The sequence below is a fragment of the Ziziphus jujuba genome, chromosome 3 (genome assembly GCF_031755915.1).
Source record: "Ziziphus jujuba cultivar Dongzao chromosome 3, ASM3175591v1".
NCBI classification, from domain to species: domain Eukaryota; kingdom Viridiplantae; phylum Streptophyta; class Magnoliopsida; order Rosales; family Rhamnaceae; genus Ziziphus; species Ziziphus jujuba.
Window position 1 is genome coordinate 7432630 of NC_083381.1, and position 18126 is coordinate 7450755.

Below are 18126 nucleotides of genomic sequence, written 5' to 3' on the forward strand. Positions count from 1 at the left end.
GCTGAAAATTGTGGAACCAATTTGTAGTATTGTAGGAGGAATAAGGGGATATTTTTGAAGTGTGTTTTCAGTGCAGGTAAATTTATGGTAAGTAAATCCCTTAGGGGAGGTGCTGCCGGATTTTCCGTTGGAAGGTTCGGTGGTATTTCCCTGGGATCAGGGCTTGTCTAGGGTTCCGGGGAGGAATTCTGGACGGGTCCTGACACTTTCTCAACCCATTATCCTGGTAAACGGATTTTTCCGACCCAGTTCAAAATTTTCACCTCTTTGTCACTATTCCGACGACCAAAAAATACCAAAAATTCACCAAAAAGTTTAGAAATTCATGAGCAATTCAATTTTGGAAAAAATTTTGATTTAAAACAAAAAAATTAATAATTGCCCAAAAATTTTTAAACCTCACGGGTTTGATACAAATATTTTTTTTCTTTTATTCGAAACAAATAAAGCTTAAATATAACACATATACAAACAGATAGAAACATGGGCATGTAATGATTGGGTAAACAATTCTGATTAAAAAAATATATATTATACAAATGCCCAATGATACATTGTACGGGTATAAAGAAAATAAAAATATATATATATTTTTTCAAATGTGAAACACATAGTAAAGCACATATCCCAAAATATATATATATATGCAACAACCAATTAACCAAAATAAATAAATCAACATCTCCACATATATATATATATATATAAAGCTAAAATGTCTTAAGATTGTTAGGAAAAATATATGCATATATATGTAAATACATGTGGATAGAACAAAAAAATGTAAAATAAAATTACATAAATATTTAGATAATTTAGAACCTATATTTCCTTAAATTGATCTATTTTCTGGAAGTCTAACCGAGGCCTGTGTGATACTATAGTGTCCTTAAAACGTTTTATGCCCACCTGTGTAAGAGTTTTGTGATGAACATCTTCCAGGATACAACGGCTGCAAGATCTTGGACATGGCATCTCCAAAACCTTTCTTTCAAACTTTTGCGTACCTTCACTTTACTACCATCACTGTTTTTGTCAGGACCCGTCCAAAATTCCTCCCCGGAACCCTAGACAAGCCCTGATCCCAGGGAAATACCACCGAACCTTCCAACGGAAAATCCAGCAGCACCTCCCCTAAAGGTAGGACTTACCAAAAATTACCTACACTGAAAACACGCTTCTATATTCACCCCCTTATTCCTCCCGCAGAACTACAAGTTGTTTCCACAATTTACAGCACTTCACAACAATAACAGCAGCCTAGTGCATAAACAAAACATAAGTGTCCAAATAGTATACAGAGCTTTATGAAGTGCTAATCAACAGAAATACAACAATGATGAAAGAAATAATACAACTGAAATGAATGAGTACAAAGGTACTTCTCGAAACACGATAGCAGCGGAGAATTGGTTCGCTCCGGAAGAACGTCTACCACCCCTTGCACCTAAGGGAACGGAACTTAAAAACTTGAGATGCTAATCATCTCAATGAGTGACCCTAGCTACTGAACACTTTCAATAATAATAATAATAATAATAATATAACAAATAAGGGAATTGAATTAATACCAACAATTAACAAATAATAATAACAGTTGGAAATAATAATTTTCCCTCAAAACTCTCACCAATCACTCCGTTGGAAATGTTCCCTTTTTAAAACGATTTCACAAAACCCGATATTTGTACTTCCCGAAAACTAAGGGATCAAACATTTGATAAACAATAATAAATAAATACCCCAATATAAAATAAAAATGTAATAAATTATAATAAATAATTTTTGAACACCTTTGGGGTTTGAAACTTTATCTGAAATTTACACTTGACGCACCACACCATATACTGGTGATGCCCTCTGATACCCAACGTCCTGAGCACCGACTGGCGGGGAGATTGAAGAGAGAAACTTGCAAACGGCACTTCGGCGTCCCGACAGTACCGCTGCTGAAACCGTCATCCCGGCCAAGGAGGGGGGCGGCTGTGGCCAATATCAAACTTGCCTGCCCACGATCCAATGGCAACCACGGGAGACATAATACTTGCGCGCTAAACCACGTGTACATACACCAGAACACGAATACTGTATGAGTGCGTCTAAAATAATTATTAAACCAACCGTACCGTTTTCCAAAATTATCGTGGGAAATATATTAAATTTTCACACTTACCATCCCACATATTTTTATTTAACAAACCGGTACGAAAACATCGATAATAAATAAACCATAATTTTTCTCGTAATACGATGTTCAACAAATAAAATACCGTGGGCATAATTATAAAATTAAACCACCAATTTAAACAAATATTTTCATAAAATATTTAAACCAATTATGCTAAAAAATAATGCTTAAACCACGTACGATTATTACCGAAATATACTTTACTCATGCATAATAAATAAATTAAATCACAATAAAACCATAATTAAATTGTACCACATGAGCATAATTTAAATACCAATTAAACATAATTAATTGCCCAAAATATTTTTGAAGGTGGGTCACTCACCTTAAGCGCGTAAACCAGCTAAGATCCTCCGCAGGATCAACTCCACTACTCGTACGCACACCTAAAACATCCACAGTACACCAACCAAATATATTAATATTTTAATCGGGTAATTCCCAAATGGGTACCCGGGGAGTGAACACAACGACAACTAAAAGTTACGAGTTATATACCGAATCGAAGCTTGAGTGATGAGGATCACGGATTCGGTCTTACTTTCCGGAGATCGAACCCGAGGTGGTCGGAATCTCGCCGGAAAGCTTTCGGGTTTCGACTCCTCAATTCTCTCAAACCATCATGAATTGGAGGAAAAGGATGCCGGATTCGGGTTCAGGACGTCGAACACAGTGGACAAGGACCGGCGGTGCGACTGGGTACTCGCCGGAACAGTAACTTCCGGCGAGCCGCCGCAGTCACCGACAACCGTCGCCAGCGGAGGTGTGTGCGGTGGCCGTTGGCTGAGATTTTTGGCAGTTTTGTAGATCGAGGGGAGAGGATTCCAACGGGACCGGCGGTGAGGCAAACGGAGGCCGGACGGCGGAGAAATCGGGGTTTGAAGAATTTCGGCCCCTCACCGGAAAACGCTCCGATCCCGGCGCGTCGAAGGTCCGATGGCCGTGAAATTTGGTGGGTAGGCTAGACTTGAGGAGGTGGTGAGGGATGGCTGGCGCGTGTGGCCTGAAAATGGTCGGAAACAGGGCAAACGGCGGTGGCCGGTGGTGGAGGGAAAAATCGCCGCCGAACTTCGCCGCCTCGATCCGGGCGCGTCCGGCGACCAACGGCTGTGAAATTTCAGGATTTGGCCGGAAATGGGGAGAGGCTTCCGTCTGGCCGGCGCCTGTAACGAAAATCAGCCGGAAAATTTGAAGATTCCGGCAGCCGGTCGGTTTCTCTCTCCCTCTCTCTCCTCTCTCTCTTTCTCTCTCTTCCTCGAGATTTTTGTCAAATAAAAGCCACTGTGGTGACACTGTTCATCCACGTGGACCAATCAGGTGATGACACGTGGCGTTACTGTGCACTTAAGCCAGATATAATAAAATATTACGGTATCCGGCGAACTTCAAACGTCCATAACGTTTTAACCAAATGTCCAATTTAAGCGTGCCGCTAGTCTATGAACTCATATCGACGAGTACTTTACAACCGTACAAGAGTCAAAACAAAATTACACAACGAGAAAAAGTCAACTTCCTGCACCTTTTGGACTGTTTGCACCTCAACTTGTTTTGCCCATAACTTTCAAACCGTAGCTCCGTTTTCGACATGCTACTAGTCTACGAACTCGGGGTATCATGCACTTCGCCACGGTACCCTGGTCAACTAGAAATTCCAACTGGGACAAAAAGTCAACTTTTGACCTGCTCGGTCAACGATCAACCTCGGTCAACGTGCATGGATTCCGGTGTGATTTGGAACGGGGTGTTACAGTTTTTCTCTCTGGTTTTTTACGTATATCTCAAAAACCTTTTTCTTCGTGTTTTTCTTTTTCTTTGAAAAATCTAAAATTGAAAAGAATATTGAAAGAACGTGTGTAAAACCAACCTCAACTCAAAGTCCTATTTCCTTCAAACTCTTAACTCCCACAATTAAAATATTAATTTTAGTTTTTCAAAACCCATAAAATCCTCATAATTAACCATAGGTGATTAAAAGACCAAAAGCCAAAGCCCAAGAAATTCATTCACACATGTGGGCCCAAAACTATAACAAATAATAGATAATTTTTTGATTGACATGAAGCTTCCAAATCTTTTTCCACCATTCCCTTGCAGCGGGATCGCTACAGGCAGCTAGTTCTACTTTCCTGCTCAGCCTTCTAGCCACCCAATACCCTAATTTAATTGTATAAATTCCATTTCTAGTATAAACCCAAGCCTGGTGATCAGTATATTTTATTGCTGTATTGCTGGCCTAAAATATAAGATTTTATGCCATCTGTTTATGCTTAATATTTTTTTAACTTTTTATTCATGTTTTATGCGGAAATTTATTTAGCTTTTTTTAAATTTTGGATAAAATGAGAAGAAGTCAAGGAAAATGCTAAAAATTTGGAAATTTGAACAACATTTACTCTTTTGAGCATATCTATAGCTACAAATGGAATTTTAAGTTGATTCTGATTGGAGAATTTTCCTAAGACATCAAGGAATATCTCCACCAAACAATATCCCAACTAGTACCAGTTTAAATTTGATTGAGGTTCGGAAGATTGCAATCCTCTGGAAAATGGAGTTTTGAATTGTTAAAAAGTAAAATAATTATTATTATACTAATAATTTGTAATTTCATGGCAACATCGGCAACTTAATAAGTGTTTATAAGAAGATGTTTAATATGGAAAGAAGCATCATTGGCCAAAAAAGGTTACAAGTTGCCACACTTACGCAAGGCCTTAAATATATTGAGTAGAGAGTTGACATGTGTATTTTAATTAATGTAAGGAAGTCAAATTACTTAGAACCATAGTAAGTTGACACGTGTACTCTTGAGCTGTAGCTTTACATGCATTGAAAAGAAAACAGCAGAGCACAATGGCGGTGAATTAATTTGTCATTGACTTTAGGCTATATAAACGAGCTCTATACCCATCTGTATGAAAAAGAATGAGAGAGCTTTAATAAATGAGCAGCTATTTTTTTCTTAGCTTTTTCTCTTCCTCTTAATTGTATTGTCTTGCCCCCACCTTTTTTATTTTACCAAATCAATATTTTTTTACCTCCTTTATTTTTCAAGGCTTTATTTTATACATTTTTTCATATATTATCCAACATGAATATATTCCTGCTGTTCGAATCCTTATTTTATATATATATATATATATATATATAAGAGCCAAGACAAAGAGCTAATTTTTCTAAGTAATTTCATATCAAGATAAGCAGATTTGGATGTACAAAATGTGGGTCAAAGGCAGGCTAAGAAGAATTTTCTGAAAAATGAAAGTTTTAATATAAATAAAGCTACTAAAATTTAAGAATATATGTGGCAATTTATGGTCAACAAGGGAAACAATTTTTTGTTATAATAAATCAATAATTAGAAGCCAAAGTTAATCACTAATTTCCATGGAAGAACCAACGCCACCTAATCGTCCACTAGAATTGATTTTTGGAAACCTAGTTGGCCTTAGACTTGGATGCTAACCATGGACCATATTTGGTTAAGATTCAAGCCATGACTCCACTATATATAGGGGACATAATTTAGCAGCCACACAATAAAGAGGAATATGTAGGAATTTTCATCAAGGCTCGAGGAAGATGAATGAATAACAATTGGAAAGGAGAAGAAGAGGAACAAACCACAGAACCATTTGGAAGAAAGACCAGCGACTTGGACAATCCTAAGGCTTAAAATCGTTTGTTTTTCGCTTTCTTTCTCTTCTACTTTTTAATTGTATACTTGATTTTATTGATTATGGATGTTGAAATCATATTTGTAATGAACTAAATTTCTAGTAGAGAACTTGGATGAAATCCTAGTTAAGGATATTTCATCATTTTGTTTGGATTCATTTCATTAGCAATATAAATTTTTGTTTATATATTATTGTCTTCTTAATGCATTTATAGGCTTGAAAACTACGAATTATTGGGTTATGTTTTCATTTGAAAGAGGAAGCATATATAGTTCTCAATAATTCACATGTACGGACTTTAATCAGAAGATACTATGTTGCATGCCAAATTCTTTGGTAATTCATATGTTGCATGTATGATTGGAAAATATTTATATTGCTTATGATTAATATAGACTTAATTTTTTGCTTAATGATATTTGCATTAAATATAGGTTTTTATCCAAAAAGAATTGATCTAGGTTTATGCGAATAATTTCTAGAGAGCATGAAATAGCTTTTGATTTAAATGATTAAGTGTGGTAAAACAAATATTGTAAATAAAATAAGTTTATTTGATAATTAGATTGAAATAACTTAGTGGTAGATTCTAAGTTCTAGATTCCATAATCATTGAAAATTTTTCATTTGCCTTAAGTTTGTTGAATTTGATTGTCTTAGTATTAAGCAGCTTTAAATTTGCTTTTTAATTTTACTTGTTTTAATTTAATTGCCATGAAATAATTGAGTTTAAATATTATCAAAATTTGGTTATATATCTTTAGTATTTAGTAAATCAATCCCTTGAGTATAATAACTAGGGTATTCAAATACTCCACTTAATTACTTAATTCGAACACTTGCGAACTGATTTTACACACTAATCTCCTTATTGGTAAATTTAGGATATAATCACAATCATGAGCACAAAACTTGTCTTCCGCAAGGTGCATGTTTCATTGCCCACAGCCAATTAGACGATCATCTGGTACTGCTTAACCATTAAGCTTTTTAGCAGATATCATTTGAATAGAATTCATGAGTCTTGGTACCCACTTGTCACAATAAATTCTACCTTAGATCCATTACCAATTCTCTGAAGGCATCATTTTTCTTTACCCCAATTTAAACTCCTCAGTGATGAGAAGCTTTTCTCCATAAACCAACCTTCAAAAATCAATATGCGGAAAATATTTTTACTTTACGAACTCTTGCTATACACTATTAGGATAATTAATTAATCTCCAACCTTGTTTAGCTAACAAGGCTCTATTAAAATTGTATAAGGATCGAAATCCTACGCCTCATTTAGATTTTAGGTATCAAAGTTTATCCCAACTAAGCCGATGAATACTTTTTCTTTATGTCATAACTATTCCACCAAAATTTTGGCCATAAGCCTTTTTACCTCCTTACAAAGAGATATTAGAGTTTAAATTAGCTTGTAAAATTTCTGTACCACCTTTGGAAATAAATTTTTCCTTCTACCTTTGAAGCCTTTTTCCAAACTCTCTCTTTAATGGAATTAAACATATTTTTCTTTTTTCTGCTAATCATAATGGGTGAACCAAAATATTTATCTTGGTTTGAGCAATTTTGAGCACCCAGCAATTCTTTTATTCCTCTTTGAGTTTCCATCAGTGTATTTAGACTGAATTTAATAGTTGACTTTTGCATATTAATTTCTTATCCAAAAGCTTTCTCATAAGCTTCCAAGATTGTAAAACCTTATTGCATTCACCCAAATTTGCTTTAAGGAGCAAAAACAATCATTTGCAAAAAGGAGGTGTGAAATGCTTGGGCTATTACTTGAAACCTTAATTTCATGAATCTGACTACTAACTTTAGCTTGTTCAAAAGACAAGATAAACACCCAACATATAAAAGAAACAAATAAGGAGATAAAGTATCCCCTTGACATAGCACTCTGCTTGGTTTAATAAATCCATGAGAATTTCAGTTAATCATAATAGAATAAGCTATCGATGTAATACATTTCATAATCAACTGAATCCAACTATTCATGAAACACATATTTTCCATCATTTTTTGATTAATATACCACTCCACCTTATCATAACCTTTGCTTATATACTGCTGAGGGTGGTAACTTAGTAGAAGGAAGCTCCTCAGCCTTTACACCTGCAAGTTCGGAAGTTGAGGTTCGAGTCTTGGCAAACCTGTTATTGCCTTGAATGGTCCCATGCCATAATGCCGCATGGCACAGGGCTATGGTTTAATGCCTATGATACTACCAGGAGGTATTTTTTTTATTCAGCAAAAAAAAAATAAAAAAAAAAGTTTGCTTATATGAAATTTTAGAGAAAAATCTATGATCCTTTTCAACCTTTTTATTTTCCATGGTATGTAGTGATTCAAAAGCCACTATCAAATTATTAGTTATTTGCCTATTTGGATCAAAAGCACTTTGTTCTTCTTGAATTAAATCCAAAAGAACCAACTTCAACCGATTCACTATAGTCTTTGCAATAATTTTGTAAAGTAAATAAGGATTAATAGGTTTGTTGTACTCCATAACCAACTTTGGGTCCTTAAGCTTAGGAATTAATACTTTAAGAATATGATTAATTTGACCCAAATCACCATTATTATTGAGAAATTCCAAACATGTTGTTGCAACCTGCTTCCCAACATGATGTCAATATTCTTGGAAAAATAAAGCAGGCCATCATATCTTGGGGCCTTTGTGTGATGCATTTGAAAACACTCTTATAATTTTCCTCACGAGTGAAAGGTTGAAGTAAATAATTATTCATACTATCAGTTACTTTACCCATCACTCCAAAAAAAATTTCTTTATGAATTATTAATTCCCAAGAAAAGAATAAATTATTAAAATAATTTTGGAAAACAAGTAAACCTTCGATTTTCTTTCAACCAATCACCTGACAAATTAGTAATGCCTATAATCAAGGTTCAAAAAATTTGTACGACAAAAATATTAATGGTTCAAAATAAGAAAATATCCATGGAAATATTACGAATTATCGAATATCAATAAAAACTTATAAAAATGATGAAAATTTATTTTAAAAAATGAAAATTTTGATTGAAACTTTATATTTAACTTATTTAATCAATTGATTGTCAATTTGATTATAAAAGTTACAAAAATATTGAGTGAATTTTATATTTTTGTTAGACAATCAATATATAGCAAACATTAATGGTCATTAATATATTATTTTTAATAAAAATACAAAAAATACATATTTAATGAAAATATTTATTAATTAAGATATATAAAACAATTATTATAATGTTGTTTCAATACCACACAGAACTCTTGGGTAGTTGAAAATTGTTAGTTTCTTCTTCATCTTCATTTTAAGATATAAAATGTGAAAAGTAATTATTAAAAATTGTATATTCTCGATAATTTTGTATGTAATCGTTAACATATATGAAATGTGGCTATCTTTGTTGACAATTATTATCTGATGTTGGTTGACTATATGCAAATTCATTATCCCTCTGATGGTTAAGTTAAAACCGTATTTACGAGTTACTACTTAACGACATTCCATAAACATCTATTGATATTCCACCAATTCATTTAGTTACATTTGCAAAGAATATATTTCCTGCACATTTTTATAATAAGTATGTACTTTATAATATTATCATTTACTTCACATGCATATTTGTATTTTCGTATTTTTGTTTATATTATAATTTTTATCCACTTTATAATATTTATAAAAATATTAAATTTATTATGGTAAAAAAATAATGTATAGATAGTTAAACATCAATAATATTTTTTAATTTTTTGATAAAAAAATTAAGAAAATAAATTTAGTAAAAATTTTCATAGAAATTTTAGAAATTATCATGGAAAATATGGATTTTTTACCAAATTTTAAAGATATTGTTATGGATTTTAGACAGAAATTTTGATGGAAATTTTGTGGAAATATCAAAAATTTCAATGAAAATTTTCAAAATTTAACCCATTTTCATTTGAAACTAAAATTTCCTATCCATCTTCCAAAAATATGGAAACTTCGCCCTTTTTTTATTTTTTAATCCATGCCTATAATTGTATTCCTTTTCCTTTTAGTTGCTGCATGCATGTGAGAAAATTTGGTACTTTTTATCACCATGTTTCAACCAATTTATCCATGACAGTTACTGCCACCAAGGATATTGTTTATATCCTTTTTTTTTTTTTTTTTTTGCATGAAACACAAATTCTCATTGGATGCTGCTTGCTTGAGCTATATTTTCAATCTCTAACCTGCTAACCTATGAGTTCCTTTACATTTTAGTAAAATTATCTGCAACTTCCTTAATTGATAAATCACTGCCTAGTCTCTTCCAAACATTAGAAATTATTTGTTCACATTCTTCTTTTGTTGTCCATATTGTTTCAAAATGAAATACTTTTTTTCCATATTTGATAACTTTTGAGTCATCGCCCAAACCATCCAAATATAGAGCTATAGCTTTATGATCAGATGTTGAATTGACAATATGTTTGATTTCCGATATAGGGAACATCATTAATTGTTTCACATTTGTAAAACCTTAATCTAATAGAGTTTTAGTATATTCTCCTTTTGCTCTTCTATATCCAAAGTAAATTTGTAAACCTTATTGTAACACCCCGTCCCAAATCGCACCGGAATCCGTGCACGTTGACCGAGGTTGACCGTTGACCGTTGACCGAAGGGGGTCAAAAGTTGACTTTTTGACTCGGTGAGAATTTTGAGTTGACTAGGGTACCGTGGCGAAGTGCATGACGCCCTGAGTTCGTAGACTAGTAGCACGTCGAAAACGGAGCTACGGTTTGAAAGTTATGGGCAAAACAAGTTAAAGTGTAAACTGTCTAAAAGGTGCCGGTAGTTGACTTTTTCTTGTGATGTAATTGTGAGTTGACTCTTGTATGGTTGTAAAGTACTCGTCGATACGAGTTCATAGACTAGCGGCACGCTTAAATCGGACATGTGGTTAAAAAGTTATGGACGTTTGAAGTTTACCGGATACCGTATTATTTTAATGTTTTTGGGTCGTGAACAGTGAAATGCCACGTGTCAGCTTCTGAGTGGTCCACGTGGCATGAACAGTGTCATGCAGGGTTTTAATTTTGAAAAACTCTCGGGGAAGAGAGAGAAAGAGAGAGAAGAGAGAGAGAAAGAGAGAGAGAGGACCCGCCGGCCGCCGGCCATTTTCACGTTTTTCCGGCCGAGTTACTGTACACGCGCCGGACAGAAAGCTTGCCCACCTCCTTTCCGGCAAAACCTCCAAATTTCACGGCGAACGGCCGCCGGACGCGCCCGGATCGGACGTCCGAAGTTTGGCGACGATTTTTCCCCTCCACCGCCGGCCACCGCGAATCGGCACTATTCTGGCCGATAAACAGTACACGCGCCATACACCCAGCATCCTCTCCTCAAGTCCGGCCTACCCACCAAAAATCACGGCCATCGGACCACCGACGCGCCGGGATCGGAGCGTTTTCCGGCGAGGGGTCGAAAATCTTCAAACGGTGATTTCTCCGCCGTCCGACCTCCGTTTTCTCACCGTCGGTCCCGTTGGATTGCTCTCCTCACGATCTACAAATCTGCAAAATTTCACAGCAAACGGCCACCGTCGGAAATTACTGTTCCGGCGACGGTTGCCGGTGACGTGGCGGCCCGCCGGAAATTACTGTTCCGGCGAGTACCCGAAAATTCCGGCCAGCTCCAGTCCGCAGTGTTCGACCTCCTGAACCCAAATCCGACTTCCGTTTCCACCAATTCGCGACGGTTTGGGAGAATTGCAGAGCCGAAACCCGAAAAGCTTCCCGATAAAATTCAAACCCCGTCGGGTACGATCATCGAAAATTAAGACCGGATCTGTGATTAGCATCACTCGAGCTTCGATTCGGTATATGATTCGTAAATTTTAGTTATCGTTTGTGTTTTGACCCCCCGGGTACCGGGTATTATTTACCCGAATAAAATATTAATTTATTTGACTGTCTGTGAATTTTGTTCTAGGAGCACCGGTGAGTCGTAGAATTGATCCCGTAGTGGATCATGGGTTAATTGCGTGCTCCAGGTGAGTGACCCACCTTCAAATTAATTTTGGGGAATTTAATTGATGAATATATTATGTGTGAATTAAATATTTGGAATTTAATTTCTATGTGCCAAATATTTATTGGATTTATTGTAGAATTATTTATGAATTTATTGGATTTAAGAAAATGCGAATTCTACAAAATTATGCCGTGTGGAATTATTTTATGGTTTTGAGGATTTTGAAATTGGTGTGGTTTTAATGGTAAATTGGGCATGATTTGATTTTCAAATATTTCAAAGAAAATATTTGGTTATATTGGTGATTTCAATTTTATAAAATATGCCCATGGAATATTATGAGATTTGATTATGATATTTCGAGAAATTATTTATGCTATTGGGAAAATGTGGATATTTGAATTGATGGATTTGGAAGTTGGTGGATTTGAAAATCATGGAATTTATGGTATGGATTATAAGGAAATTGTGGAGAATTTCCCGGTTCAAGCGGATGGATTATGCCCGCTATGCTTATGAAAAATGTGAAATTTGTTTTATGATTTAAATTTATGGATTTTATAATTTTTAGATGCACCGTGCACGTACTGGTGTTCTGATTATGTGATATGGTATATGTGATATGGTTAGTGTGCACACGGTTGTGATTAGCGCGCAGGTGGGTGTGAGTAGCGCGCGGTTGATATTATGAGGGTGTCCTGTGCATGCCATCGGAGAGGGCGGCCACCCCCCATGGCCGGGACACCAGGTTAGCAGCGGCGCAGTGGGACGCCACGCGACCGTATGCCGGTTTCTTTCTATAACCTCCTGTCTGGCGGTACCTTGGGACGCTGGGTACTGTTGGCGCCACTGGTATATAGTGGGTGCATCAAATGATTTTCAGAACTGTGTTTTAAAAATAAAATGTTTGGAAACTGAATTGGAATTAAAAATATAATTGTTACCGCTTCTGGTATTTAATTGATGTCTTGGTTTTCGGGGAATATGGATAAAGGGTTTTGTGAAATTGTTTTAAAAGGGGAACCTTTCCAACTGAGAGAATTGTAAGGGTTTTGAGAGAAAATATTATTTCCAAATAATTATTATTTATACTTATTACTGTGATATTATATGGTATAGTAGTAGGGTCGCTCACTGAGATGATTAGCATCTCACACTCTTAAATTCCGTTCCTCTAGGTACCAGGTTGTCGGCGTTCACTCGGAGCGGACTTGATCTTCCTCGCTGTTTTAGTTCGTACTGTACCCTGTTCTTCTTTATTGCAGTTGTACTATTTCTTTCACTCTTGTTGTATTTATCTTGCACTGGATTACTGTATTTTTGTTTTGAAGTGCTGAAATTTGTGGAACCAGTTTGTAGTTTGTGGGAGGAATAAGGGGATATTTTTGAAGTGTGTTTTCAGTGCAGGTAAATTTGTGGTAAGTAAATCCCTTAGGGGAGGTGCTGCCGGATTTTCCGTTGGAAGGTTCGGTGGTATTTCCCTGGGATCAGGGCTGTCTAGGGTTCCGGAGGAGGAATTCTGGACGGGTCCTGACACTTATAATGCAAACACTCTTAAATTACAAAAATATGTTGTCTCTTGAAATCTTCTCATATGAGAAGCACTTCAATCCTTACCATCTAATTCTCATGAGAGTTCACAATTTATTGAAATCACTAATGATAAACAATTCCAAAGTATTCCCTGAGCAAGATAGTCTTTGAAGCAATTCCTATGATTGTTCTCTCAAAGAAATTTATGAGTTACCATAAAAAACCAATAAGTCTAAAGAACCCTTTCTCTTTATGTAAAATATTACAAATAATGTTCTCTACTGATGAAAATAAAATATTGAGACTTACTTCTTTTCTTCAAAAAAGTACTAAGTGCCCACTCATTCCAAATCTATTCACTGATACAACCTTCCAGGCCAGTTATGGATGGAATTTTTCAAGTCCTTTACATATTAATCTAGTTTCAATTACAAAAACTATATCTAGGATCTCTTCTTTGAGCATGGTAATCGATGCTTACAATGTTCAAGGGATCCCAAGCCTTCAAACTTTCCAAGTTAGGATATTCATTGCTCATGACAGAACTGATTGACAAACTCGATCATGGTATTGATTAAATTAGTAACACTTTCCTCACCTCCAATCCAAATTTTTTTAGCATTCTCATTTTTTCTTACCATATAAAATTTCATTCCTTTAGCTTGCAATGAATGTGCCTAAGTAATCTCTACATTATTCTTTCTATGATCCCTAGCTTTTCTCTTCCTAGTTTCTTTTAACTTGAGAAATATTATTTAATACCTTGCCTCCACTGATAGACATGTTACTCTCTATCAATATTGTTTTCAATTTAGCCATCGTACTTGATATGAGGTTTTTTGTTCAAAACTTTTCAAGAGGCCACTCATCTTTGGACTATTCTTGTCTGAGTATACTTAAATTTGGAGTTCTTTCAAACCCTAAAGCCAACCGTTCTAAAAAGCCCTCGACGTAATGAGATGACTATCATTACATTTGAACCATCCCCTGATTTACATCCAAATAATATGGGATTGGATAACAAATAGTCTGTAAGTACCCTACACGCTCCCACACCGGTCGTCACATATTAGATGACCTAATATTTGCTACTTTCACTACACTTCTTATATTATCGTTCTTTCCTTCACATATATTAATTGACAAAATTGATAAGCTTTCCCTTTCTTACTTTACAATGTTCAAATTATCTCCTATCTTTATCATATTTCTCGTAGATAATAATAAATAAACATTATTTACTTCCTGACAAGAGTTTCTTGATTAGAATGTGTAATTTCTTCATTTAGTTCTATAAATGTACCCTTTATTAAATCATCATTATTTAGCCCCATTTTAATGTCCCATCTCCATTACATACTTCTTTCTCATCTCAAAAGGCTGTCTATTATAACATTCAAAACGACATCCGTTTCTTCAAGGCTTCAATCTAGAATCAAACCTTAAGTTATTAAACTTTTTATTTGTACTTTTGCCTACAATAGTTCTCAATGCATTCTCATATACATCAACCCCATCCAATGATTCCTCTTGAATAATCTTATTTCTTATGACCTATAATACTACAATGAAACAAAAATCATGTAGTCTTTCATATCAAAAATCTACCCAAAAAAAGTATCTCCTCCCTCTATTGCCACGTTCATACCTCTTTCCAATGGTTTTGCAATGTCTATTTCAACACTAATTCTCAAAAATTTTCCCAAGCAAGAGCCATCTTGTCCCATATCAATTTGCTTGAAAGCTTCCACTTTTTTACTAATCATGGAAGCTATGGCATAAGTCATTTGGACCAAAGGAAGATTGAAAATTCTAATCCAGAATATAACCTTAGTTAGAACTATATGTTGCAATGGAACATGTCTTTGGATTTCCACTACCAATACCAAAGCCTAATCAAAGAGCCATGGAGATCCATTAATTATTTTCCTTTTATCCTTTAAATTCAAAAATTGACTAAAAAATATACCTTTTCCAATCTCTTTAAATTGAGTGCAGGAAAATAGATTCCAAACTAAATTCACAGTTTCCATAAAAGCCTTTTTGATATAGCTATTCATTGTAAGAACCTTGGATATTAATAAGTTTTTGAGATCTTTATTCGTTAAGTTTTTATGTGAACTGCTAATAATCAATTCTTCTCCTTCTTCCTTCATTAAACATGAAGAATTCTGAATGGGATTATTAACTTCTTCTATAAGAGCATCCCTCATTGGCTTCTTCGTATTGAAGAGCATATTTTTCAAACTAGAGAGCATCTTTAAAGATAAAAAGTAAAATGTTATTAGGTATTCCAACAAGACTCTTTATCATGCTCTTATTTTTTATATTTTTTATAAGCATTAATTGTTGTATACGATAAAATAAATAACAAACATATTTTTTTCTATAAAAATTTGTGTTGTTCAAGTTGACCTTGTGCAAAACAAAATAAACAATGATATAAAATACAAATAAAGTGGTTCTGGCTCTTAATATTTAGATATTCAAACTAATTCTTTATATTAAAAAGTCAAAATGAAACATGAATTGGAGGTTTTCTTCTCATATTGGCTCTTTAAAATAAAAATAAAAAATAAAAAATAAATAAAGAGTCTCTTAGGGATACTCTAATTTGGATATAACTAAAAACACAAAAAGACAATAAAAAACTATAAACACAAAAATGGAAAAATTGATCAAGCAAAAACAAAAATAAAATAAAATCCCTAAGAAGGGCAAACAAAAAAGACCAAACCAACTAAACAATAAATCAAAAAACTTAGTGAAAATCATATCAAGACAACCCCTCTATATAAGAATACCCTACCACAAACCTAATTATAAGAAAGTACAATAAAGAAAACAAACTACGCAAATTGGTTATGGGCAAAAGTTAACGATATGAAAAATAAAATTTTACATATTTTTGCTTTAAATATTTTTTTATATTTAATGTTAGCTAACTAGTCTCATTTTTGTTAGCTTCATATTCTTCACCTTATATTGGAATTTGCTCTTATACTATAAGTGACATAGAAAGTGGTGAGCAGGTAAATTGAATTATATATTTATTTATTATAAAAAAAATGTGTATACTAAATTGTTAAAAAAAATTATTGATATTATTTAATGCTTTTGTTTATTTTTGTAGCAATCAACTCGTATAGAACTTTCTTCCATGGAGATTTAAAAAAATTACAAGTAAACTTTATCATATGCATAACTTTACAAACTTTATATTTATGTATTTGGAGTTTTGCACTATATTGCATTATATTTTTTAAAGATGTATTTTATTGTTGTTGTGTATTTAGACCATGATGTATTTTATTGTACTTTTATTGCAGTTTAGACATTTATTTACACTTTATTCTAAAAGAAAAAAATTTTATATAAATTTCTCATAAAACAAACACAAAAATTACATCATGAATGGGTCACGTTAGGGGATTCCCCACAAGAACTCCCCTAACCTGACCTATCAATTACCAAAGAAAAAAAAAAAAAAAAGGTTGGTGTTGCAGGGAATGGTGTTGCCCCGTCCCCCGACTGGGAAATCCCCATCCCTACTCCACCTCCAAGGAACTGGAGGAAACCATGGGGACGAGGTGGTGAGTTCCCCACGAGGATGGGGATGGGATTTAAAAAATTGACCCAAACCAACCCCATTGACATTATTAGTCTAAAAGTTTCACCGTTGACTAAAAAATCCCACCAAATTTTCGGCTAAACTTGATGTTGATTGATCTCACAAACCATGACGAGTTTCGATGAACAAAGGTCAAAAATAGATATAGAGCATTCAAAATATAGGGGTATGGGGAATGGGGTGGTATGGGTTGGCCAAAAATGGCCACACTTCTCTGAAACCTGAAATGATCGGAAAATTCATGTTGTCGTCGAAAAATTCTCCGATCTTAGCATATCATTGATATGTTCACCATAAAATTTTGAGGATTCGATCGAAAATCAATGGGTAACAAAAAGGCAGGGCTCCTGCGTCAAGATTCGGCTTGAAAACTGGTTAAAATTTAGCAAAACAATGAACAACAACAACCAGCATTAGACCACCAATTTTGGGTGCATCCACTGTCTATTTGCCGTGAAAGTTTGGGTGGAGGTCGAAAAATCTATGGACAATAAGATGGTTGGCACGTTTAGCAAGATTTGACCAAAAAATAGATCAATTCTATTGAAATAGGATAAACTGGTGGTGGATTGCGAAAATAGGTTGGGTTTGTAGGTGGGTGATCCGATTTTTAGGGTTACTGGGGGTTTCAAGGACAAAATGGATATTGTTTAATTTGTTTAAAGTCTGGTTGCTTTCCACGTATGTATGGGCACTTGGATCCACTAAAGGACAAAAATTTAGACAGGTTTGGACATAGATAAAACATTTATAGTTACAACTTTTTAACCGTAACTTAAAATTAGGTATATGTCGCCAATTTACAAACTCATATTAACAAGCTCTAAATAATGATGTATAGTCAAATCTAAAAAGTTGACAACAAAAAAAGTTAAATTTTATCCCATATAAAAGTCTAATTTGATCAAATTTGATCAACCTTATTTAAATCATTCAAAAATTCAAATTTAAGATATTTTCTCAAAATGGATCGTTACAATGTTGGATAGAGGTTGTTAAAACACACAGTGAGGAAGAAGTTGAAATATGGATTGAGAAAGTAGGTTTTGTTTTTAAAATAAA